Source organism: Manis javanica, chromosome 3, assembly GCF_040802235.1.
Source record: "Manis javanica isolate MJ-LG chromosome 3, MJ_LKY, whole genome shotgun sequence".
In the NCBI taxonomy this organism is placed as follows: Eukaryota; Metazoa; Chordata; class Mammalia; order Pholidota; family Manidae; genus Manis; species Manis javanica.
In genome coordinates, this window is record NC_133158.1 from 138,308,074 (window position 1) to 138,336,051 (window position 27,978).

The 27,978-nt window shown below is 34.9% G+C and overlaps 1 long non-coding RNA gene across 2 annotated transcripts in view; it reads right to left on the reverse strand.

Moving 5' to 3' along the window:
- Nucleotides 1-27,978, reverse strand: part of LOC108404661 (uncharacterized) — a 99,653-nt gene that overhangs the window by 36,830 nt on the left and 34,845 nt on the right. For both annotated transcript variants that reach the window (XR_012128765.1, XR_012128764.1), the window contains exons 4-5: nt 6,813-7,024; nt 1,559-1,711 (exon numbers count right to left, since the gene is read on the reverse strand). This is a non-coding gene — a long non-coding RNA (uncharacterized lncRNA). The remainder of the gene's footprint in view (nt 1-1,558; nt 1,712-6,812; nt 7,025-27,978) is intronic.

The following is a 27,978-nucleotide window of genomic DNA, read 5'->3' on the forward strand; positions in this document are numbered from 1 at the left end:
ACATCACTTTAACTTCAATAATTATGTGTTGTGATGGAAGAAATTCCCTGTATTCCAGGCTTTGTTCCTGCAACAATCCAGGGAAACTACTGTAGAGTATATGCCTCCATTTCCTGGTCACCTTCATTTCCCTCTTTCTATGTAGAACAGGAATTTGAGGGGAGCAAATCATGGTTCTTCACTCCTGCAACCCATGTGCTGCACTGGCCCCTCAACAGTGGGCTGCTCTGGATGTTATGCAGGTGGCCAAGCCCTGTGAGGCTATTGGAAGCTAACCACTAACCTAACCACTCAAACTGGTTTGGGTGAATCCATATACCACTTATCATACTGCTGTGTAACTGTCAAATAACTGGCCTGTTTCCCCAAGATCCTGCCATCTCCCCAAAAAAACAGATTTTTCTTTTTTTCCCTCCACAAAATCAAAAAGTATAATTAATGACAAGACATTCAACTCTGCGTAGATTCAGAGCAATAAATCCAGTAGTTTCTTTCCTTTTTGGCTCCAGAAGCATGAAGAGTATTTACAGAAAATAAGGTCTCATTCATTAACCTCAGAGATGCCAAGAGGAGAAATGACATGTATAAATGATATAAAGCATTTTTTGTTGTTGTTCTGGGTTTACATATCATATAACATACTAAAGGAAACCCTGTGTCACCACGACACTGGGAGCAGAGGATGAGAAGAGTTTCAGGCTTCAAGGATAGAATATTAGCCTGAACATGGATGGGCCAAAGATCAGCTTCACCAAACTGTGGTGACCTCGAGACTGAATGGATTCTGAAGGCATTACTACTTTCTTCCTTGTCGATGGCAGTGTGATATCATTAACAATTGCTATTGAGACCTAACTGGCTAAATGTTCCCCCAAAATCTGAGCTCCTCCTTGTATTATATAGAGTGGTGGCTTCTCAACCAGGGGCTAACTTTTCCAGGCCTCTAGCGTTAAGCATGACTGTGCAGATAAATTCTTGAGTATGGAATGTATGTGGAAGAAATGTGTGTATATCTTTGGAGAACTATCAATACAAATCCTTGGATCATGATTGTTTCAGTTATTTTTGTTTCTCTTTTTGAGTTGGAATAGTTCTTTGAAACATAAGGCTTTTAATTGATGAATCCCAATGTTTTACTTTTCTCTTTTGTTGTTTGCACTTTTGGTGTTATAGCTATGAAACCATTGCTTAATTCAGAGTCACAAAGATTTACACCTTTGTTTATTCTAAAACTTTTACAGTTTTAACTCTGAGGCTCTTACATTTTGAACTTTGAACAGATATTTACTTACGCATTTTTCTAGTCATTGAACCTGGCATTGTAACAATCAGATGGTTCAATGTGCTCAATAAAACAAGCTGAATAATTTGACAAGAATTGAATCTAACTTTTGAAATTGAAAGGCATTTTTTTTTTCACTGCTAGGATATAAATAGTATTGTGTTTTAAATTGTGTATTTCCTGAAAAGAGGAAGAGAAAATTAGTTTTCCAACATAATACTAAGCAGCTGTTTAAAATAGATAATCCAAACCATTCTGAAAGGCTCCCTTACTTACCTTGGAATTTGACTTTTGGGAACACTGGATTCACTTTGGTTATTCAAGGCTGCATCTTTGGTATAAAACCTCTAAGTTTTTACTTAGACAGTGGTTACTGTAACTTGTCAGTGAGTTAGAATCTTCAGGGAGCAGGTGTGTGCATCACAGGAACTGATGGCACAGGTACAGAAGAAGGAGGGGGTAAGAGAACAGACCAGGTGATTACTAATATCTTGTCCATCAGCAAAAATCACATCCCATGAAAAGCATATTCTGAACTATACAAAACTAGACTGAACTTGGCCATGCTATTAAACACATGAACACTGATCTAGCTAAAACTTTTAGCATGTTTAGTGCAACTATACCAGTATTTGTTGTTAGTGTTGACAATTATCTTATTTCAATAAGATATTATTTGCAGCACTTCTGTACCCTTATGTTTATGGTTTCTCCTGAAAGCCACATAGATATTTTCACTTTACACAAAAATGTCTTAGTTCCTTTATAATTTTTCCCTTCATCTTCTCAAAATTATCAGCCTGCATCAACTCTGGTAACCAAACAGTATAGTGTGCAAATTTTTGATTTCATAATTTAAAATTTTTGAAGTTAAGTGGTATCAATATGAATCCCAGGAATCAAATTCCATCATTGGCATGCAGTTTTACACTGTAATTACAGAGTGATATAATCAGTTGCTTTCCAATAAAAATGATGAGGTTGGTTAGATTGTAACTTGCTAATAGTGTCATTAATTAAAGGACACTATTCTCATTACAATTTTTTAAAAAGTATTGATAATATGGACACAGAAACATGCTGAGTCCATCATTACTTTTCAGAAAATAGATCCTCATAGCTAATATTTGTGCATGGTAAAACAAAGAGTATTTTGCTATATGCAAGTCAGTGTCTGAAATTCTTTATTTTCTATATACATCTGATGTATTACTTATCATTATTAATACATTTTAAGAAAGATTCACATACATTAATATATATTCATTTAAAACATGTCATTTTTCCAAATATATGCACATATGATTAAAATAATTGGTTATAAATAGAATCATTTTATTATTGCTTCCTTTTAGTCTTATTTTCTTTCAGTTTTCTGGCCAACGCTGGTGGGATATGTAGGTAGCTACAGCCACAGCCAACAGAGCCACACGCAAGAGCGCACACTTCTCCAGTGCAGCATTCTCTTTTCCATGTTTGGTGTCAATACAGATGTGTTGAAGGATTTATGTAGAAAGTATCTTATTGCACTATAATTTGTTTGACACTCTTAGTATTTATCAATAATTTTTTAAATCTTTGGTGTTAAATGGATTTTGAAAAATTTGTGAGACACTCAAGTAATTCTGGGAGTTTAGGGAAGAACAGTATCAATTCTGCATGATTTACCAATTGCTTGTGCTCACGTGATAATCACTTTCAAATTTCCACCACAGTCACTGATGGCATAACCAGAGAGGTGAGACAGTGTGCCAGTTCAGACACTAGGAGGATGCCTTTTGTATGCTGGCTATTCTAAGCAAACTCAGTGATAAGGCTTTTTTACCCTTGATTTCTGGACATGCCACTGGCCAAACCTAGGACAATTTGATCACCAAATTGAAAAAAATAGGAACTTATGCAAATCTGTACTTATGATGAATATAGGAGAATAGGGACCTCTTCTTATAGCAGAAAGCTACTGATTTGTAAGTGGAGAAGTATCTGGAGTGGGAAAATTTAGCATGAGTTGACCATCTTAGGAAAGATGGAATTGACAGAAGTCATCAATGGATGCTAAATCTACTGTACATTAGGATTAGTAGTAGGATATTGGCATGGTATTAAACTGTTTCCTCAATATTTTTCTTGGCTTCATCCATTACAGATTCTAATATACCAAGAATTTTTCACATTATTACTGCTTCTGAAATATCTTTTGCAGTCTTGTAAAGATGTGTACAAGTGATAGACTTCTCTCTATGTCTCTGAGTTGAAACTGGAAATCATAGCCACTAGGTCTTGTCTTCTTTAATTTTTTTAGCATATGCTTAGTATTGTTCAATTTCCAGCAAATGCAAACGAAAATAACCACAAATGATTCAAATATATTATACATGTGTGTTTACATTTTTAAACAGTTCTATTTCTTATTCCACTGAAAATACCATGATTTCCTTTGTCATGCTTTTTTTTTTTAAGACTCATCCATGCTGTCACCTAATTAAAAGTTCATTCATGGTTACTTTGAGTATATCACAATTTATGCAATTGATGAATTTGTTTTATTGTTTCTAGTATGTAGTTATAAAACATAAGAGATATGAACTTTCCTCTGGGTATGAAATAGCATATTTCAGAATTTAAATTTTCATTCTCCTGATGACTAATGATCTTGAGCATCTACAGGTGATTATGGGCAATTTGTGAAATTTTTTTATATAAAAATTTCTAAGACATTTGTCCATATATTTATGTGTGATGATTTTGACTTTAAGATTTTCTTATATATGTAGACACAAGTTCTTTGTCAGATATAAAATTTTCTAAATGATTTATCTTAATAGATTTTTTTTGTCTTTCTTAGTACTATTGCATTTTATATATGTACATCAGTTTCTTTACTCATTCATCTTGAGTTGCTACTTAGGTTGCTTCCATATCTTTATTATTATAAAGAAAGCTGCAATAAACATAAGGGTGCACATACCATTTAGAATTAGTAAGTTTGTTTTCTTTGGATAAACATGCAGAAGTGGAATTACTGGATCATATTGCATTTCTATTTTTAACTTTTTGAAGAACCTCCATGATGTCTGTTTTGGTTGTGCCAATTTCCATTCCCAGCAAGAGGGCACAAGGGCTTCCTTTTCTTCATTTCCTTACCAACACTTCCTATTTCTTGTCTTTTTGATACTAGTCATTCTAACTGGTGTAAGATGATATCTCACTGTGGTTTTGATTCGCGTTTCTTTTTTTTTTAATTAATTTATTTTGTTGTCATTAATCTACAATTACATGAAGAATATTATGTTTACTAGGGTCCCCCCTTCACCAAATCCCCCAACAAACCCCATTACAGTACTGTCCATCAGCATAGTAAGATGCTGTAGAATCACTACTTGTCTTCTCTGTGTTGCACAGCCCTCCCCATGCCACCCCCACATTATACATGCTAATCGTAATGTTCCCTTTCTTCTTCCCCACCCTTATCCCTCCCTTCCCACCCATCCTCCCCAGTCCCTTTCCCTTTGGTAACTGTTACTCCATTCTTAGGTTCTGTGATTCTGCTGCTGTTTTGTTCCTTCAGTCTTTATTTGTTCCTATAGTCTTTGGGTTTGAGGTGAGTCTCTTGTAAGCAGCATAAAGATGGGTCTTGCTTTTTTATCCATTCTATCATTCTGTGTCTTTTGATTGGTGCATTCAGTCCATTTACATTTAGGCTGATTATTGAAAGATATGTACTTATTGCCATTTCAGGCTTTAGATTCGTGGTTGCCAAAGGTTCAAGGTTAGCTTCTTTAGTATCTTACTGTCTAACTTAACTCGTTTATTGAGCTATTATAAACACTGTCTGGTGATTCTTTATTTTTCTCCCTTCTTATTCCTCCTCCTCCATTCTTTATATGTTGGGTGTTTAATTCTGTGCTCTTTTGTGCTTCCTTTAACTGCTTTTGTGGGTAGTTGATTTTATTTTTTTGCCTTTAGTTAGTATTTGGTTGGTCTGCTTTCTTTGCTGTGATTTTATTTTCTCTGGTGACATCTGCTTAGTCTTAGGAGTGCTCCCGTCTAGAGCAGTCTTTGTAAAATACCCTGTAGAGGTGGTTTGTGGGAGGCAAATTCCCTCAACTTTTGCTTGTCTGGGAATTGTTTAATCCCTCCTTCATATGTAAATGATAGTCGTGCTGGATACAGTATTCTTGGTTCAAGGTCCTTCTCTTTCATTGCATTAAATACATCATGCCATTCTCTTCTGGCCTGTATTGTTTCTGTTGAGAAGTCTGATGATAGCCTGATGGGTTTTCCTTTGTAGGTGTCCTTTTCCTCTCTCTAGCTGCCTTTAAAACTCTTTCCTTGTCCTTGATCTTTGCCATTTAGATTATGTGTCTTGGTGTTGTCCTTCTTGGTCCTTTCTGTTGGGAGTTCTGAACACTTCCATGGTCTGATCGATTATTTCCTCCCCAAGTTTGGGGAAGTTTTCAGCAATTATTTCTTCAAATACAGTTTCTATCCCTTTCTCTCTCTCTTCTTCTTCTGGTACCCCTATAATGCGGATATTGTTCCTTTTGGATTGGTCACACAGTTCTCTTAATATTGTTTCATTCCTGGAGATCCTTTTATCTCTCTCTGTGTCAGCTTCTGTGCGTTCCTGTTCTCTGGTTTCTATTCCATCAATGTCCTCTTGCATCTTATCCATTCTGTTTATAAATCCTTCCAGAGATTGTTTTGTTTCTGTAATCTCCTTCTGGACATCATCCCTTAGCTCTTGCATATTTCTCTGCAGCTCCATCATCATGTTTATGAGCTTTATTTTTAATTCTTTTTCAGGAAGACTGGTTAGGTCTATCTCCTTCTCAGGGTTTGCCTCTGTGATCTTGGTCTGTATCAATTTCTTCTGCCTTTTCATGGTGATAGATATATTTGTGGGGAGCTGGCGTATGTGTTGGGTAAGAGAAAGTCCCTTTTTGCCAGTTTGTGGCCTTCCTCTCCTGGGAGAACAGCAGCCTCTAGCGGCTTGTGCTGTGCATCTGCGTGCAGACAGGGCTTCTGATCTTGCCCATCGGCTAATGGAGTTTAGTGTTGCAGTTGCTGTAGGCGTGGCCTGCCTCAGGCTGCTTCTCCAATATGGCGGAGCCGTGTCAGAGGGGGAACAGGCGGGAGGCTGTTTATTGCAGTGAGGGGTCTCCATGCTGTGCTGCGGAGGTCGGGTTCCCAGAGTTCCCTGTGATTCCCAGCTGCTGGGCTATGTGCTCTGGGGCACTTCTGTCCAGCTGTGGGGTCCCTGTCTCTTTAAGACTTTCAAAAAGCACTCACTTTTCTTTATCTCAGGGGCGCCAGCCACGGGGACCTGCTCACAGGTCTTACTGTGCTGTTTCCCTAGTTTCCAGCACCCCATGCAAGCACTGTGTGTCTGTGCTCTGGTGTGGATGGCTAGGGTTGGGTGTTCAGCAGTCCTGAGCTCCCTCTCCCTCCCTGCTCCGACTCCTCTCCTCCCTCCGGGAGCTGGGGTGAGGGCTGCTCGGGTCCCGCTCGGCTGGGGCTTGTATCTTACCCTCTTCACGAGGCACTGGGTTCTCACAGGTATGGATGTAGTCTGGCTGTTATCCTGTGTCTTCTGGTCTCTCTTTTAGGATTAGTTGTATTGTTGTATTTTCAAAAATATATATGGTTTTGGGAGGAGATTTCTGCTGCTCTACTCATGCCACAATTTTGGTTCTCTCTTGATTCGCATTTCTATGATGATTTGCATCTGCAGGGATGGACCTGGAGGGTATTATGATAGGTAAAATAAGTCAGACAGAGAAAGACAAATGCCATATAATGTCACTTACATGTGATATTTAATCAAATAAATCAACAAACAAACAAACAAAACAGAGTCAGACTCATAAATACAGAGAATAAACTAGAAGTTGCCATAGGAGAGAGGAGTGATGAGGAGATCAGGGGAAGGGACAAAGAATTAGAAGCTTCCAATTATAAAATGAGTAAGTCACAGGGATGAAAAGTCAAAGCATAGTGAATACAGTCCATGATATGCAATATGTATGGTGATAGATGGTAACTGTAATTATCATGGAGAGCATTTCATAATGTACATAATTGTTGAATCACTGTTATTCACCTGAGGCCAATATAATATTGCATATATCAACTGTACTTCAATTTAAACAAGAATAGGTAACTTAAATATTGATAAGCACAGGTTTATCAAACTCTTATCTCATGATTAGATCTTTTTGTATTTCGACTAAGAAATCTTTGCATACCGCATATGTGAGAACATATGATATTCTCATGTGCTCTTGGCTTTTTAGTGTTAGATTTTATGTTTAGTTCTGTAATACATCTCTAATATATATTTGTGCTTTGTGTGTGGGGGGGGGATTAATGTTTATATGATCCATATGGATATCCAGTTGTTCTACCACCATTTATTGAAAAACTTTCCTTACCAGCTTGATATATCTTGATGCTTTTGTCCTGTTTCTGAACTCTCTACTCTGTCCTGATGATGTATCTTTTCTGGCGCTTTTACCAATAGCACACTGTGTTCGACTACTAAATCTTTATGGTAAGTCTTGAAATCATGTAAACTTCTACAACTTTTTTTTATATTGTTTTGGCTAGTCTAGGACCTTACATTTCTACATAGATATTAGGCTCAGTTGCCAAAATTTACCAAAATCAGCTGCTGGGATTTTTGATTAGTGCTTTGTTGAATATATATTAATTTGGTGAGAACTGTATGGCATATTTCTCCATTTATTTAAGCATTCTAAATTTCTCTTGGCAATGTTTCATGATTTCAATATTTTGTAGTTGTACATCACTTACTAAATTTATGCATGTTCATTTTTGATGCTTTTTTCAGTAGTATTTTTTTTAACTCATTCTCTCTTGCTTGTTGCTAGTATATAAAAACAAAGTTGGCTTTTAATAATGACTGGGTTTTCTGACTTTCATAAATTCACTTCTTAACCAAATTGGAATTGACTTTTGTGTATATGGCAAAGTGGGAATTCAATTAAGGCATTTTGCATTATTACAGGGTCATTTTAAAAAAGAAAATAAGCATTTATCTTTCCTTACTGATGTGCCGTTCCAACTTTGCAAATTATCTCTTTTATATATGTGAGAATGATTTTATACATTTCATCTAGTCCTTTACTATGTCTCCATCTTTTTGCAAATACCCTATGGTCTTAACTTATACAAAGTTTTAGTATATCTTGACATAGAGTAGGTATGCCAGCTTTGGTTTTCCACTTCATTATAAGTTTTTGTAATTATTAATTCTTGTGTTTCCATATAAATTCTAGTATTATTTTGTTAACTTTCACAAACACACAAATGCACATACCTCCTGGGATTTTGTTTTCAGATTTATTGGAAATATAGATACATTTGGAAAGAATTAAAATCCTCACAATATAAACTACTACAATGACTTTTATAAACATAGTATATTTATTTAGGTATGCATGTTCCTGTTAATATCTTATTTTTGGGGTAAGGTGTCTTGCATATTTTTGATATATTAAATCCTACGTGTTTTTGATGTTGTTGTAAATGGTGTTACTTTTATATTTTTAAATAATTATTTTGGTTTGGTATATAGACAAATAAGATTGCTTTGTATTGGTTTTATATCCAGTTATCTCACTAAATTTACTTTTTCTTTTAATATTTTAATATTTTAATTTAAGCATTCTTCCTAATTGTATCACTACTTCAGCAGGTTATCTGAGAATAATGTCAAATAAAATTCTTCTTTCCCTTCCCTTTTAATTCTCAAATGTTTTCTTTTTTTTACCTTGGCTAGTATCAGCAATGCTATGTTTAGTACAACTGATGATTTGGGACACTGTTGTTTATTTTCAATGACCAGAATAAATATTTTAGTATTTAATAATTAAAATATGCCTGTTTAAGTTTCTTTCCTGGGGACACTTTTTATGTAATTAGGGAAGCTTCTTTCTACTTTCAATTTGCTAGGAAGTTTTTAAATTTATTATGAAAAAGATTGAGGTTTATTAGAGTTCCAACATGTTCTGAAATGTTATATTGTTTTATCCTGCTTGAGTATTTGAAAGGACTCACTAGACTTCATAGTGCACATTTGCTTAAGGCTTTTACTAAACAACAAAGATATATTGCAGTAAGAGAAAAGAGAACTCTAACAAGTATCAGAGATCCAAAAGATATTCCATTAGTTCAAGCTTCCTTTGTGTCCAAGTCTGCACATGCAGACTGTACTGTGCCACTGGCTTGAAACACCAAGTTCTACAGAGGGAACATTGACTTAGGGAAAGCTCACCAAAAAAAAATTCAAAGGCTCGAAGTAGTCAAGCTCGTTCCCAAACCTGTAAGGCCAGGTGCAAAGCCTCCATAAAGAAACTAACTTTGGGGATCCTCAGGAGTGTTTGGGCCTTAAAATAAGACATCTGAAACATAGTACCCTTATCTTGGCCAGGAATCAAAATTCAGACAACCAGGCATCACCGAAGATAATGAGAGAGCTTTTGCAGGCCAGCTTCAACTAAAGTCTATCTCCACAAATATCTAAATATTTTTTTCTCCTTTATTCTGGTAATTTCTTGAATTACACTGACTGGTTTTGAATAGTAATTAAACTTTGCTTCTTTGGATAAACTCAACTTAGTGTTAACTATAATATCCCTTTAAATAAATTGCTGGAAAAAATTGCTAATACAGTACTTAGAATATTAATTATGTACATGAGAGAGAGTGTGTCCCTTGATATTTTTTCCTGCAATTTCTGTGTCACTTGTGGGTGTCAAAACAACATAGATTTTACAAAATTATTTGAGAATTATTTCAACATTTTATTTTCTCTGAAAGCATTTGTACATACATGTTATTTTATTCCCTAAAAGTTTCTAGAGTTATCAAGTGAAGATTCCAAGTCTTGAGTTATTTTTGCAAGAGTAATTTTATATATAGATTAAATTTCTTTAAACTATATTTTTTCAATTTTTTCTTCATCTAAAATTGTAATTTTATAGACATAAATTTGTTAATAACTTTTTATAAATTTCCTACTATGTGTAGGATCTGTATTAATAGCTCTTTTTTCATTTATGTTATTGAAAGTATATGTTCTTTTTGAAATTTTTATTAATCTTAGGATTTGTCAATTTTATATTTTTCAAAACGCCAATTATTGTGCTCTCAATTTTTTCTTCTTAGTTTTTTTCCTAATTTTATTTATTTTATGCTTATCTTTATGATTCCTACTTCTGCTTATTTACATTTAATTTGGTGGGCTAAACTTCTTGAAATGGATCCTTAAAGCTTTATGATTAGCTTATCTAATTTTCTCACGTGTGTACTCAGGGCTATAATTTTTTCTATACACACAACTATAGGTACATTTCAGTAATTTTGATACAGTATATTTTAATTACATCCCAGTTGTTTGACATTTTGATATTTTAATATGATCAAAGGGTCATTTTGATATATGTTGCTTACTTTTGAAAAATGTGGCTATTTTAAAATTACATTTTGTTTTTTAATTTCTGGTTTAATTCTACTACTATGCACTTCTGTGCATTTTTAAAAGATCATGTACTCTGTAGTTATTGACAATTGATTTGTTGTCTGTGCATTCTATCAATTACTCAGAGAGATGTAATTAAATCACTATAATTTTAGCTATTTGTATTTCACCCTTTAATTATATCAATTGTAAGTTTTGTTACTTAATAGATTTTTATAATTTAAAAGTTCCCTCTTTACCTCTACTACTTGCCATAACGAAACATGGTTATTTTAAAGTTTATGTGTGATAACGCCATAATCTAGATCTACTATTGCTCTGTTTCTATTAATCATATATTCTATACATTTTGGATTTCTCACATGCTTGATAAATGTTAGCCACTCTTTATGTAAAACTATAACTATAATGATGCTTTGGTTAATGCCGTTTTTCTACAGAGAGGAATTATATTTGCTTTTATAGATATTTAATAAAAACCACAAGCTATACCAACCATGTCCATTCTAACAAGATTCGAAAGATTTGAAGTTTCACTCTCTACAAGCATATTTTACCCAGTTTTTTCTTAGTTTTATTTAGTGCTTTGAGCTTCCCAAACACCACAGGAGTTTCAGAGCTCTAAACCTCTGAACATTGCCTAATTTTAGTTTGTGTCTTTTCAGACTCTTTAACTCTTTCAATTTTAGCTTCCCAGGCTCTCAGTAATTGCTTTAAGAATTGGAAATGCACAGAGGAGAAAAGGAGGATCAAATATTCAAGTCACCTCTCCATGCCTCAGTTTTCTTCAGTATCTTGGATCTAAGTGTCTTCTTCCTTAGTACTTATTCAATGTCTTGTGACTGATATATCCCACATTTTTCAATTCTCTTAGAGAGAAGGTTCATCTGAAGCAACTTCATCACCATTGCCAGCAGCAAGCCAATGGGCACACTTTTAATTTAATATGTCATTAACAATCCAAGAGAGAAAAAAAACTTGAAGTCACTGTGTATTAATATCCATTTTTTTTCAAAGTATAAAGGAGTGTAAGAAACATTGCTTAGTGCTGTCTCTAATTCATTTCCTCATAAATTAAGTGCAAGACAACTGTTTGAAGTTTAATAAATAACTTCCCTGCTTCTGGACACTTCCTATTCTAAGCACAGTTCATACTAATATCTAAATTATTTTCTAAAACAAAAGTTATTTTCATCACTCTTCCTATGAAAATATTTTTACCATTTATATGATAAATCAAAATGCTACTAAAAGACATTAAAAATCTTTCACTATATGACACAACTGCCATTATGAGGCTAGTCTCTCACTATGACCCCAAATTCTCCACTGGCTCCATCCATGACACTCCAATACACTGAACATTTCCCACATTACTCCCACTTACGACAGTTTTACTTTGACCCAAACTAGAATGCTCTTGATACTTTTAAAGCTATGAAAAGCTTTCTGTCTAGAAATTAAGGAAGTTTACAAAACACAAACAACAAAAAAATGATGGAGGTATGTCAAAGTGTCAAAGGGACACATATGTCAATACGAAAGCATTCTCAATGGCCAAAGGTGGAACAACTTAAGAATAAAGTAATATTTGATTAAAACTCAAAGTATGAAATAAATATCCACAGGTCCATACTGATATAAATAAATAGGAAGAATAGGTAATTTCCCATGAGAAAGAATGATGATTAATTTATGTAGATATTCCCCTCTCAGGAGGTTGACTGTAATTCCCATCTTTTATATATGAACTGCACTGTGTGAATTCCTTCCAAATAGCACAGCACAGAAATTAGAAAGCAATGTTATTTTACAGTGGCTAGATCTAGCAAATATGACCTTAGCAATGTGATATGATGGTATATTATGATGTGATGAGATCATTTAACCTCTGTAGTCTTCCTATTAAAAACTCATAATCCTAGTCTCATAAGAATGACATTGAGAAAACCCATTTTGGGGGAATTTCTACAAGGTATGTGACTGGTACTCATCAGAATTGTCAAAATCATGAAAAAAGAAAGTTTAAGAAACTCACATTCCAGAGACAGTTTAGATACATGGTAACTGAATATAGTGTGATATTCTGTATAGGGTCCTGGAACACAAAACATGCATTGAGGGTAATTGATAAAATCTCAAAAAATTATGTAGTTTATTAATAGTAATATATCAATATTAGGGAATTAGTTGTGACAAATATAATGAAGTAAGATGATAACAAAAGGAAGATTTATGTAAAGGCCCTGCAGGAATGCTCCAACACTATGCAAATTTTCTGTAAATCTAAAACTCTCCTAAAATAAAAAATTCATTTTAAAAAACAATGAGTGTCTATTATTACTATAACACAGTCTTATTAATTATTTTGTTAAAGTGCAGAAGATTGAAAAGGATATGAAAGCATTTGAATAACATTGTGTAAAATAATGAAGTTAGGGAAGTTTTAGATAAGAATGACATGAAAATAACATTCATTTTACAAATAATTTTTAAAGATTAGTTTCACCATTTACCTTCCTGGATTATTCTTGTTACAGTGAAACATTTCTCTTGATTGCATTTACTAATTTTTCATGTTTCTACTTGGCAGTTGCTTAATTCAGTAATTTATTTAATTTGTTTAATTATTTGTTTATCTTACTTCAACCCATTTATTATTTCCATTAATATATTTACCGTACTAGATGCCAGAAATAAAAAGAATGAATATTATGATCCTTGACCTCTTATAAACATAAAAATTAAAGAGTGATATCACACAATAGGAAAATTGATAATCTGGAAAGTTATACAAAGCACAATAATAGTATAGAAGAAGGAAATTTGTTCAGAGAAAAATGGTGTTTGGTTTGAGATTAAGAAATTAGTTTTAGGTGTGTGGTAGTTGAACAAATGGAATAAGTACTGTTACTTTGAAAGTAATAGCAGGTTTAGATTTATTTTTTCTGATTACAAATAATACATTTTCATTATAGAACATTAAATATAAACATGAAAATTGATAACTGTTACCAATATATAAATATTTTATATTGTCATGTATTTCTAACATTGTTCTATGAACATATTTGCATTTTTACCAAAGTGAGTCATAATATGTATACAGATGTACTGTTTTCTATTTTTCACAGTGTAATACATTGCATATATTTTCATGCCATTAAAAATATTCAAGATAAGAGAGCATTAGCAAAGGCAATGTTATGAGAAAAAGCACAGACATCTATCTGAGCATGATTTATCTGAAAATATAAGTAATTAAGTAATACTGAATGAGGCAAGGCCAGGGAAAATTTAGGAGTATATCATAAGGCTGGAGAGATTGGCTTGGTCACAAAACTTTTATATTTATTCCCCAAAAGTTCAGGCTTAAACTTTTTAACAGTTAAGAATAACTGGAGAATTTAGAAAAGCAAAGGGACACATGATCATGTTTTCATATCTCCTCTACTACTGGATTGCAATTGGATATATTAGATGATACATTAAAATGATCAAGATTGTAGAATTGCTGATTATTAAACATTACATTTCCTCAATCCATTGGATCCTGGGTAGGGGATATATATAATTTTTCACATTACAAATGAAAATTCTTTACACTTAGTACATGATCAATAAATGTGAGCAGACATCAGAATGAAATAAAGACCAGCACTACTGATGAAAAGTTAGCTTATGTGAGTCTTGATATCTGATAATAAAAATACAAATGTTCTTTGATCAACTTCTTTTGGCTTTTAGCCTCCTTTATAAGCTTTACTTTACATCATCATTAAAGTTACATGCTTTTAACAAGCCACACAACAAATGACATAATAAATTATTTCTTCCATTAATCTATAACAGATCCATAAAACTGCTTGGCATATGTAGATGGTGTAAGGAAGTTGAAAGAATAACTAGATTAAAAATAATGAGATTCAAAAATCTTTGCAGTAAAAACATTTATGAGCAATGTTAAATAGAAACTGATGGTGCCAGTTGGAACACATATTTTAACTTGGAAACTCTCCATCCACTCACAGCAATAACTCAAATATGTTTAGGCAGTGTTCATAGAAGTTTAGATGAAATTGCTCAGGCAATAGTTACATTGACTAACCAAGCATATCTCAGGGTTTTCCACAAAGCACTAATTCAATAAAAGTATCTTGACATTAAAAAAAGAGTGATTCTAAGAGGAAAGTGCATAGCAATAGAAGCTTACCTCAAGAAAGAAGAACAATCCCAAATAGTCTAAACTAACAATTAATGAAACTAGAAAAAGAAGAACAAATGAGGCCCAAAGTCAGCAGAAGGAGGGACATAATATAGATCAGAGCATAAATAAATACAATTGAGAATAATAAAACAATAGAAAGAAACAGTGAAACCAGAATCAAAGAAATCAGTTCTTCAAGAAAATAAACAACATAGATACACACCTAGTCATAAATGTCAAGCAAAAAAGAGAGTGTACTCACATAAACAGAATCAGAGATTAATACAGAAAAATCACAACAGACACCATGAATATATAAAGAATTATTAGAGAATACTATGAAAAATTATATGATAAAAAATTGGACAACCTAGAAAAAATGAACAACTTCTAGAAAAATACAACCTTCCAAGACTGACCCAGGAAAAACAGAAAATCTGAATGTATCATTTACCAGCAATGAAATCGAATTGATAACCAAAAAATTACCTAAGAACAAATGGCTGGATGAGATGGCTTCATGGCAGAATTTTATCAAACATTTAAAGACGACCTAATACCCATTTTCTTAAAGTATTCCAAAAAGTAGAAGAGAATACTTCAAAACTCATTCTGAGGCATCACTCTATATACCAAAATCAGAAAAAGACACTGCAAGTAATAAAATTACAGACTAACATTCCTGGTGAACATATATGCAAAAATCCTCAACAAAATATTAACAAACCGAATGCAAAAATACATCAAAAAGATCATCCGTCATGATTAAGTGGGATTTATTCCAAGGATGCAAGGATGGAACACTATTCAAAGATCAATCGATATCATATACCACACCAACAAAAAGGACAAATACCACATAGTCATCTCAATACATGCAGAAAAAGCACTGGACAAAATTCAACATACATTCATGATTTAAATTTTCAATAAGATGGGTACAGAGGGCATGTACCTCAACATAACAAAGGCCATATATGACAAACCCACAGCAAATAACACAAGTAACAGCAAAATGCTGAAAGCTTTTCCTGTAAGTTCAGGAACAAGACAAGGATGCCCACTCTCACCACTTCCATTCAACATAGTACTGGGGGTCCTGGCCATGGCAATCAGACAACAAAAAGAAGTAAAAGGCATCCAAATTGGTAAGAAAGAAGTTAAACTGTCACTGTTTGCAGATAACATGATATTATACATAGAAAACCCTAGAGACTCCACCAAAAATATTAGAACTATTACCTGAATTGAGCAAAGTTGCAGGATACAAAATTAACACACAGAAATCTGTTGCATTCCTATATACTAACAATGAACTAGCAAAAAGATAAATCAAGAAAACAACTCCATTTACAATTGCATCAAAAAGAATAAAATACCTACGAATAAATCTAACCAAGGAGGCGAAAGACCTATATGCTGAAACCTATAAGACAACCTTGAAAGAAATTAAACAAAACACCAAGAAATGGAAATCTATCCTGTGCTCATGGATAGGAAGAATCGACATTGTCAAAATGATCATTCTGGCTAAAGCAATCTAAAGATTCTATGCAATCTCTATCAAAATGCAGAGAGCATTCTTCAATGAACTGGAATAAATAGTTCTGAAATTCAAATAGAACCACAAAAGACCCCAAATAGCCAAAGCAAACCTGAGAAAGAAGAATAAGGCAGGGGGTATCTTACTTCCCTATGTCAAGCTCTACTACAAAGCCACAGTAATCAAGACAATTTGTTACTGACACAAGAAGAGACCCATGGATCAATGGAACAGAATAGAGAGCCCAGATTTAAACACAAACATATATGGTCAATTAATATATGATAAAGTAGGCATGGATATACAATGGGACAATGACAGCCTCTTCAAAAACTGGTGTTGGCAAAACTGGACAACTACATGCAAGAGAATGAAACTGGATTATTGTTTAACCCCATACACAAAAGTAAACTTGAAATGGATCAAAGACCTGAATCTAAGTCATGAAACCATAAAACTCTTAGAAGAAAACATAGGCAAAAGTTTCCTGAATATAAACATGAGCAACTTTTTCCTGAACACATCTCCTCAGTCAAGGGAAACAAATTTTTAAAAAAATGAAGAAATGGGACTACATCATGCTAAAAAGATTCAGTACAGCAAAGAACACCATCAGCAGAACAAAAGGTATCCTACATTATGGGAGAATATATTTGTGAATAACATATCTGACAAGGGGTTAACATCCAAAATATATGAAGAACTCACATACCTCAACACCCAAAAAGTAAATAACCCTATTAAAAAATGGATGGAGGATACAAACAGACACTTCTCCAAAGAAGAGATTCAGATGGCCAACAGGCACATGAAAAGATGCTCCATATAGTTAATTACCAGGGAAATGCAAATTAAAACCACAATGAGATATCACCTCACACCAGTAAGGATGGCCAACATCCAAAAGACAAGGAACAACAAATGCTGATGAGGATGTGGAGAAAGAGGAACCCTCCTTCACTGCTGGTGGGAATGTAAACTAGTTCAACCATTGTGGAAAGCAGTATGGAGGTTCCTCAAAAAACTCAAAATAGAAATACCATTTGACCCAGGAATTCCACTCTGAGGAATTTACCCTAAGAATGCAGGAGCCCAGTTTCAAAAAGACATATGCACCCCTATGTTTATCACAGCACTATTTACAATAACCAAGAAATGGAAGCAACCTAAGTGTCCATCAGTAGATGAATGAATAAAAAGGATGTGGGACATATACACAATGGAATGTTATTCAGGCATAAGAAGAAAACAAATCCTACCATTTGCAAGAACGTGGATGGAGCTAGAGGGTATTATGCTCAGTGAAATAAGCCAGGCAGAGAAAGACAAGTAGCAAACGATTTCACTTGGCTGTGGAGCATAAGAACAAAGCAAAAACTGAAGGGACAAAACAGCAGCAGACTCACAGAACCCAAGAATGGACTAACAGTCATGTTGGGGACCGCCTTTGTCTTCTCACATGTTTGTAGGCAGAATGGGAAAGCACCTTCCCCCATGTCTGAATGCAGCATGGGAAAGCACAAGCTTGAGAACAACCGGTTCAGTCCTTGGAAGTTACCTGTCCACAAAAACATATCTTGTCCTTGAAGATGAGCCAAGACTCCTCACTCTGAAAATAGGGAGACCTTGAAGATGTGTGGAAACACCGCCCCTGCTTCTGGCTATGCCCTTCCCCCACTTGCCTATGTGGTGGGAATGGAGAACAAAGAACATTCTGTTTACGCATTCCAGGAGCAACTAACTGGAACCCTGCTGAGCCTACCTTTGCCTGGCTACTGCTGATGTCAATACTGTGCTTGATTGTCTATTGGATAATACTATGTCCTGGTATCATGTAACCCCACTGCATTATATAAACTCTGGACCTTCAATAGTTTTGCTGGCTACCCACGGGAGCGTCAGCCCTCCCAGCTCTTTCTGTCTTTCTTTCTTTTCTTCGCCCCCCTTCTGCACTTCAGGACCTGCTCTACTCGGTGCGGCTGGACCGCGTCACAGTTACCAAATGGAAAGGGACTGGGTGGGGTGGGTGGGAAGGGAGGGATAAGGGAGAGAATGGGGCATTACAATTAGCACACATAACATGGGGGAGCGGCACGGGGAAGGCAGAATAGCACAAAGACAAGTAGTGAGCATCCTACTATGCTGATGGACAGTGACTGTAATGGGGTATGTAATGGGGAACTTGATAATGGGGGAAATCTAGTAACCACAATGTTGCTTATGTGATTTTATATTAATGATATCAAAATAAAATTTTAAAAATGATAACTGAAAAATATTTTGAACTGTAAGCTATTAAAACTCAGACTTTCCTAGTATCAAGTTGAGGATACAGCTGTTCTAGCAATTGTAAAACCAGTCTTTTCATCTAAAGATAGATTAAATTTGGGTAGGTTAAATTGTCTCATAGTAGAGACACATTAAAGGATATGGCATACAGTTGAATAATTTAAAGGAGTAAACTGGCATTGCAAGATTGTCCAGGCTCTTCTTGTATTTTCCCTGCTGCAGCAGAGGATCAACCTCTTCTCAAAGGAAGTCTGATTCCTTTATTGGAGAATGGTATTTAGAACAAAGCTCTGTGTGCTTTTTTCATCATGTGTTATGTCCCCAAATAATATATTTGAGAACATGGTTCTTCATTTCAATAACACTGGTTCCAGTACCTGGTTGATTTTTAACTATTGGCCAGATGAAGAAGCCAGACTAGACAGGCTGAAATACCGGCAGGACATTTTAGGTACAGTGAACCCCTTCCAGGTCTTGGATAATTTTTACATTCTCATCTTAAAACTTGGTAATTTCAGTTTCCACATAGTTGATCACCCTGATATTGACTACATTCCATACAGGGCAGGCCAACACAAGGGTACTAAATGACAGAAGAGACAAAGATAAACAGATTGAAAAATATACTAAGCTGAGTGATGGTATATGCAGGTACAGTACAAACAGTTCTACATGAACAAGAAGTAGCAGTACATTGGATTCTGCTCAAAGGTGTGCTTGCAGTGGCATCTCTACAGACTTCTCAGAATAAAAGAGGAATGAAAAATCTATATACATTTTCAACTATATTTTAGGAACTAATAAATTTGACTTGTAATTTCTCAATCTATCTCATTCATATTAATTTTTACTTGAAAAATTGAATATAAAAAAATTAAAAGAATGATGTTTTAGTCGAGATTCTCCAGAGAAATGTCTGTATATGTAACTATATTGGAGACAGGTACATTAGATGATAGATATAGATAGATGATAGATAGATAGATAGATAGATAGATAGATAGATAGATAGATAGATAGATAGATAGATAGATGATAGATAAGATAGAAAGATAATTTCTTACAGGAATTGGCTTGTGCATGATGGAGACAGACAGATCTGTGATGTGCCATCTGCATGCTGCAAAACCTGGAAAGCTGGTGCTGTCATTCATTCTGAGTCTGAGGGCTTAAAAACCAAGGCAACTGATGATGTCCGTCCCAGGTTAAGTTCAAAGGCATGAGAATCAGGGCACCAATGGTGTTAGCCCCTAGTCTGAGTTCTAAGGCCCTAAAATCAGGAGCTCTGCTTACCAAGGGCAGGAAAAAACATATACTGCAGCTCAGAGAGAATGAATTTGCCTTTTCTCCACTCTTTTGTTCTATTCAGCCCTCAAGGGAAGTGGATAGTGTTCACCCACATTGATGAGGATGATCAATTTTCAGTCTACAGATTCAAATGTTAATCTCCTCCAGAAACACCTTTGCAGACACACACACACAAAAATGTTTTATAAACTATCTGGCATCCCTTAGCCCAGTCAAGGTGACACATAAAATCAGCATCACATAGAGGGTTAAAATAATTAAAGATGATAATTCCTGTCATACTGTTATGGTACTAGACTGCTAAAATAGTTCAAAGTACAAATTTACTGGAAGAGAGACTGGGTCAAAAAACAGAATGTAGTCAATATCAAGGTGATCAACTATGTGGAAACTGAAATTACCAAGTTTTAAGATGAGAAGGTAAAAATTATCCAAGACCTGGAAGGGGTTCAGAACAAGCTTTCACAGAATGTGACACTTAATCACATGGGTTACTTTCAGCTGAAGTTAGTCAAGCCCCAAAAGACTCAGGAAGAGCTTTTACCTCAGTGTTAATTGCCTAAAAAATTTTAGGCACAGAAAGAGAACAATTAACAACAAAGAATATGGGCTAGGTGTGACCAGCCAGAGCAGGGGGTGTGGGGTGAGATCTATAGGGCCTGGATATCAAATCCCTCTCTGGATTCCTTAGTCTGTGTACAGCATGGCAAACGTTTACCGAATCTTAGCTCCTCCCATCTCCCTGTGAACTGTTTGACTCCCCTTTGAAGTCTCAGGTCCCTTCTCCTTAGCACAAGATGGCAGGTAAATGTCCATTGCCTGATTGCCTGTGGATCTTATATTCTAATGGGGCTCCCATGGGTAAGTAAGTAAATTTATTTTTCCCCTGCTAATCTATCTCAAAGTGATTTAAATAATAGACCACCAAAAAGGACCTAGAAAGGCAGAGGAAAAATTTTACCTCCCCTACAATGTCAAATCTATAAGGAATATCAGAAAGAGGCAGACAGATCTAGAAATGAATATCATCAAATGGGGCTTTCTTATAAATACGTTTCAAAAGCTCAAAATTTTTTAGGAAGAAGAAATGGACTCTCTAAAAAAAATTTAGTTTAAGAAAATCAGTTGAATGTTTAATACACTCAAGGCTATTAAATATGTATAAGAATGCACCCATATGCTTTTGTTTCAGATATTATGTAAATTTATTTCAGTATTTTTTTCTTCTATCAATCCCAATGGTTTCCATGATTTTCTTGCATCCCAAAAATCCATCTATGTCCTACACTAGAACAAAAACCACATAAAACTTCCACAACTACTTCTAACCCCAACTAACAGAACTTGAACATCCTTTGCCAAATATCATTCCCCACCCCCTCGTTCCCCAGCTCACTTGGAAACATTCTCTTCCTTCCAAAAACAGTCTAAAAAGTTTTGGTGTTATGTTGTTCATATATAATTTATTTAAGAATGCTTCTTTATAAGGGACTCCTTCACAAGGAACTGAGCTGCTGTCAAATTTTTCAGCTGATACATCATGTTGATATCCATTATTGTCTAAAAATGCAGGTCATGATACTCTCTTTCTCCAGTATTTTCAATGAATCCTCATTAGTTACAGATTAAATCTCATATACCTTTATATTAAAATAATCTATATTATGGCCTCACATCTATTTTTCCAGGATCATCACCTAGTTACTTACATCTCATTCCTTTTATCTTAGCCACGCTAGTCCACATACCACCGCTTTCCTTAGCCCTGTGTTCTGTGTCTTCCCTGTGAGCGGTGCTTACTAAGACATTTCTCATTCTCAAAGCACTAGTGACCAGGAGAGGGCTGTGCATACAGACTGCTGGCTTTAAGTCATGGCTTTTCTGTTTCCTTATCTACAAAATGGGGAGAATAGTTACTGCAGTGGGTTGATGTGAGCATTTAAACAACTGATGATATGGGAGCTTCTGGGATGGTTCCTGGCACACAAAAGGGTTCTGTGTCTTTGCTGCTGCTGCTTTGGTTGTTGCTGTTATTATTATGTGTTAAATAACATCCTCTCTGCAGTTTTCCTCTACCCCTTAAATCTGAAAATATGAATCAATGGTGTTTTCTGATGTTGCCATTGAGCATGCATTGCATTTCATTGTATGATATTTATTTAATAGATTTTAAGAATGTTATGTATTTTAACATTCCTGAAATCAGGATGGATCTTACTGGTAAAGACATTTTACAAACCCAGGTTGGCATTTACAGACACCAAGATTTACATTTGCTTCTTCCAGTCATCTAGGGGCACAAGCAAACTGAGACCACTTTCATTAAGTTCTCTGCTTGAGGCTTTTGGGATCATACTAGAAGTGTAAATTCAGAATGCAAACTTCACAAGGGAAAGCCCAGTGATTTAAATGGTCAGGAAAACTTATCCTGTCTACATGGTACCAAGGTTGAAACTTGTGAATTTCCTTACTCTCCTTTTCTTGTGGAGTTTAATTTCTTGTTTAACTTTTCTCTGAGGTTATAACTTTAGGGTGGCTCAGTTTTATGCGGAGGTCTCTTTTGATATTGCCCATGGAGACATTTTTTTTCTTTTTAGAAGTATATAAATGTACATAAAATAATGACACACCCTGAAATATATAGCATCATGCTTTTGATGAAATATGAAAAGAAAGACACATAATATTAAATATTTACAGGTGAAAATTAATCTTGGGTTTGCTTTGTATAATATCCCTCTAATTGTCTTTTATCCCTTTTAATCCTTTGATGTTTCTACTGGCCCACAAAATCCAGTGAAATTGTTAGTTAGAAAGACAGACATGAGAAGGATGAAAAGAGGGTGGGGCCCAACCAAAACTCAGGGAGTTAGTCAGATAAAGCCAAAGGACCAGAAAGGACTCACAGAGTTAACGCCCTTAGCAATGTGAGTTCATTCCACACGCTCTGAATCTGGGCTGACCTTCAGACTCACTCAAGGTAATGCAGGTGAGATGGGGCAGAGACGTGGAACAAGAATCATGATTAACTTTTCCTGCATGTGATGAAAAATGCTGAGATATAAATAGTATAATAAGAAAAGGAGGAAAGGCTAAGATTACATTTTAAAAACCAGGGAGTTGGGAAGTGAGTTCCTAACATATTCTTTGGTAATCAGACAATAACCCACCCTATCTTAAGGCAGGGCAGGCAGTGTTACCTGATATGTTTCCAGTGCTTGGATGTAACCACTGTCTTGGAGAAGAACAAGAAGTTTACCCTGCAGAATTATCTTGAGGAATGACTGTGGATAGTGACATAATGTCTAACTGGAGAGAGACATCATGAGATCACAAATCAAGCCTATGCCCAACAACCCCCACATCTTATGCCACAATCTTGAAAGCCTTAGAAGACAGAATCCTAAGCCCTTAATTGTGCCTCCTCTCTAAGGTTCCCCATTGCCCACACTCCCCTTTCTTGGAGTATGTATTTTTAAAAGCCTTCTTACTGCTCAACTTACTATGTTTTGTCTCTGTGCTCTTCCAGTGGTGTCTTTATCACTTTGCTATTTCATTCTATTTTCCAGACTTTAAGCACAAGTCTTCACTCTCTGTCCTAGTTCAGATTAAGTAGGGAGGGGCTACTGAGAGCTCTGATTTGAACTTGCAAGTTCCCCTTAGTGACCTTACCCTCTCTCTCTGTTTATTCAAGTAAACCTGCCTTTGTTTACCCTGACTCAGTCCATTCCTTCGAGTGTATTCAAATAAAACTTTTGTTTCACTTCACTACTGGGTGTTTGCCCTTCAATTCTTTGTTGCAGTGGGGACAAGACCCAAAGAGAACAAACTCACCCTCTAATAAAATGATTTGTATAGATGGTATAAGAAGGTTAGCATCACACAGTGTACAATATAATGTAACCTTATATTTAAGGAGCTAGAGCAAAATTTATTTAGGATAGTGGTATAATTTGTAATGTAAATATTTTACTGACTCCATAGTATAAGATATTATAAGATATATATATGTCAATTGATAGATTTGTACTAAATTGTATGCAAATGACATTGTTATTTGTATTTTAATTTAAATTGCTAGAATTCATTATATAATCACATAGGTATAGAAATAAGTATATATATGATAGTATATTAAAAATATATTTCTCAAGAAAGAAGTGAAAACAAAGTGCTTCATAGAGTACAACAACAAGGTAGCTAGTCAAGACAGCATACTATTTCACTTTCCCCTTTCCTTCATAATTTTTCCCTATTTATTAAAAATAATATTGTTTAACTGGCTGTATGCAATTTAAATTTTTTTCCTCCCCAAAAATATGTACCATAGTAGAACATGATGGTGCATTAATATTTGAGAAAAGTTGTGGTGTGAGGACATTGTATAAATAAGCTGAAAAAATTAATTTTTGCAAGTTTGATCACTTCTTTAATTGTCCCATAATCATTAAACATATTTTTGAAAATTTTTTTTTGAAAATTAAAACCAAGTATTCATCATAAAGCTTAAAGTTTCGATGCCATGGTTATAGTATCTAGCTCCATAAAAAGTACAACATGAATGAAGTAGAAAATATTCAATTCTAACAATTTTCCTTATCATTTCTTTTCTAAAGGACTCAAAATTTGCAAATGAACTCTATGCTCAATATCTGCAATATTTTATTCAATACTGAGTTATTTTTGCTTTACTGAGTATTCAGTAATTTTATGCAAAAAAACTTCCAAAATCATTGGACCCTCTGTTCTAATGTTCTAATGTAAAGTTTTAAATTAGAGTTTTAAACAACCACCCAATAATTTTAGCAACTATTTTCCTCAAACAGAGATATCAACCACCAAATCAGATCAATTTCAAGATGTTCAAAATAGCTCTTACTTGTAACAAACAACTCCCAAATCTCAGTGGATTACAACAAAAAATGTATTTCTAATTCACGAATCTTGTATGCCACATGTGCTCGGCTCTGCTTGTCATGGCTCTGCTATGTTCCATACTTGTTATTTTGTGGCTAAGGAGGATGTAGTAACTCCCACTTAAGTCATTTATTTTTCTTTTGCTCGAGGTAGAACCATACGAGAGATTTTAAAGCTCTTGATGTATGTCAAGCCTTCTCACATTACATTGGCCAGAGCAAACCATGCGGCCAAGCTTAATTGTAAGACAGAAAATATGCCCCAACTATAAGGAGGTATGGAAAGGCCAAGGATAGGTGTTCTATATGTCTTTACATGCTTTTCCATTCCTATAGTCTATATTATTGTCAAAAAGGAAATACCACCCTACACAGTCTAAGGCTTTGGGAAAAGTCTGTCAATTAAAAGAAACTAAAACAATGCCCCCACCAAATATATAAAGGACTAGATATGGAGTTAATGGAGAACCTGATTCCCCCAAATCTATCATTCCTCTGACTACATTACATTTTTAGATGAAATCAGCCCAAGTTATATATACTTGGGCTTATTGTCTAAATTGTTCAATTTCTATTTTTAAAAAAAGCTCTTCTGTTTAGTCTAAAGAATCTAAGGGTTGTCAATGTATTCAACAATATCCATATGATCAAGGAACCTCGAGAAAAGCAAAGGGAATGTGTGTGTTTGCAAAATGTCCATCATGATCTTTTTTAGATGTTTGTAACTAGGAAATACACATAAGAGGGAATGGAGAAATAGTTATATAATTAAATAATGATCCATATTTCTAAAAAGAAAGAAATGTTTCTTTGTTATCTTTTCATATATAAAAAAATATTTAATATGAATGATACTTATGTACATTAAATATGTATTAGATAATCCTTCCTCCTTTCCTTAAAATAAACATTGATGAATGAACGTTTTACAAAAATAATTTATTATACAAATTTCTAGTAAGTACACACTTGAATTTCTTTAAATATATTGTTTTTGATGTCGTTATGAAAGTGAACTAGTGAAGGGCAGTGACATCATAAAAATGGGCTGAATAAGAGTCCTTTGTTAGTATTTCACCTCAACAAAAATACTTTGGCATCATGCTACAGACAAAAGTGACTTTGTGGTAGCTGTGGGCTCAAACAAGATATTGTGAAATCCCAGTGGAGTGTAAGAATGAGGAGAGCTTTTTGAGAAGATAAGCCAGTGCCCAGGAAGCTGACTTTCTAGCCATGGTCTCAGCAGTAGACACAGAAACAGCACTGTTCACTTCATGACTCAGCTACAGCTCCATCTGGCTCTGATTGTGTTAGACACACCATATACCAAGGGACATGGGAGAAGTCTCACCACCTTGTGTGAAGCATAATAGGCAAAGTGCCCTCATTCTCAGCTGTAGACCCTGAAGTAGTCCATGAACTGACTTCCGGCTCACTTGGCTAAAATCCAGAAGCTCCTGGAGAAAACAGATTTAGACAATCACCCACAGGTGAGAAAGTCTTTGTGGAAGTCCTTGAGTCCTGCAGAGAAGTTACATCACACCACTGGAGCAAAAGAATCTGAAATTGGACACTCTGAAGGGGATTAAGAGGAATAGTTAGACTTTACCAATGTCACCCCTCCCCCAAGGTAGCATATCAGTGCCAAAACAGCCTTTCTCAGCTTACGGTTTCTCCTGTGGTGCAAAATGAGAGTGTGAGTGAATGCCCAGCTTCCGCAGCTGTGCCAGACACTGTCAACCTCTCGTCCCATCCAGAGTACTGAGTCATAAGGTGCACAACTGGTGGGCAGTGAGCAGGTGGGAGAACAGCAGGCAGGTCATAGAACAGAAATTAGCACAAGGATGTGGATCCTACCAACCGCGTCATGGACTGCATTGGGAGGACCACTCACAAGCTGCTGGGGATCCTTTTCCTGCAGATCCCTCCAGCTAGCCTACAGGTACCCCCAGAACTCTGCTCAACAAATTCTCAATTATTGCCCTGGGGCCTGTTTACATTTATAATAATTTCAGAGATTGACAACCAAGATCTCCCCTACAATAATTTAAAATATTTTTATTACATTTAGGTTTCTATAATAGAGTTTGGCAGAGAAATTTTATAAATTATCTCCATATTTTTTTTTAAAAAAAGCAGATCTTTACTACTTGAAAATAATACCTAAATCTTAACAAAAGTAAAAAAATTAAAGCATAATAAAAATATTACAAAATGAGAACATTATATAAACAATAGAAGGTCTTAGGAAATTTATGTAATGATACTCTGGGACAAATACATAAATATTTAAAGATACATATGAGAAAAAATATATGTATAAGAAAATTTCTACTATATATATATAAGTATATATATATATACACATAGAAAATTTCATTACAATGTTTTCTGCGTTAGTGAGAAAATGGAGAAAAATTTAATTTCCATTTCTAGAATGATGGGTAAGTAAAACATGACTAGTATACACACTGTGAAATTCTATGGAGCAGTGATAGTCAACAATCAATATATGTATAGAATGGCACAGATACATTTAAATAACATAACAGTAAGATAAAAGATAAAATACAGCTAAAACAATATGGATTTGTAAGTTAAAACTTCATACACATAAAGGAAAATACAGCAAAACTTATTTTCAAACATATGCAGTTTAAATGTATTTAGGGGAGGACAATTGGAGTGAGTTTGAAATAAATAAATTAATATATGCACGAACACATACGCACTTTTAAAAAGTGAGAGACGCCAGTCTGCAGACTGGCAAATTCACCTGGGCAAATCTTCTGGAATCACCTGGGCTGCCTAGCATGTCTGAGTATCATCTAGCTATTCTCTGGGGAACCAAGAATCTTGAAGTGCACTGGCTGTTGGCTGGGGTGACTTGCTTCTACTTCATTTCTCTCCTATATCCTTCCAGGGGGT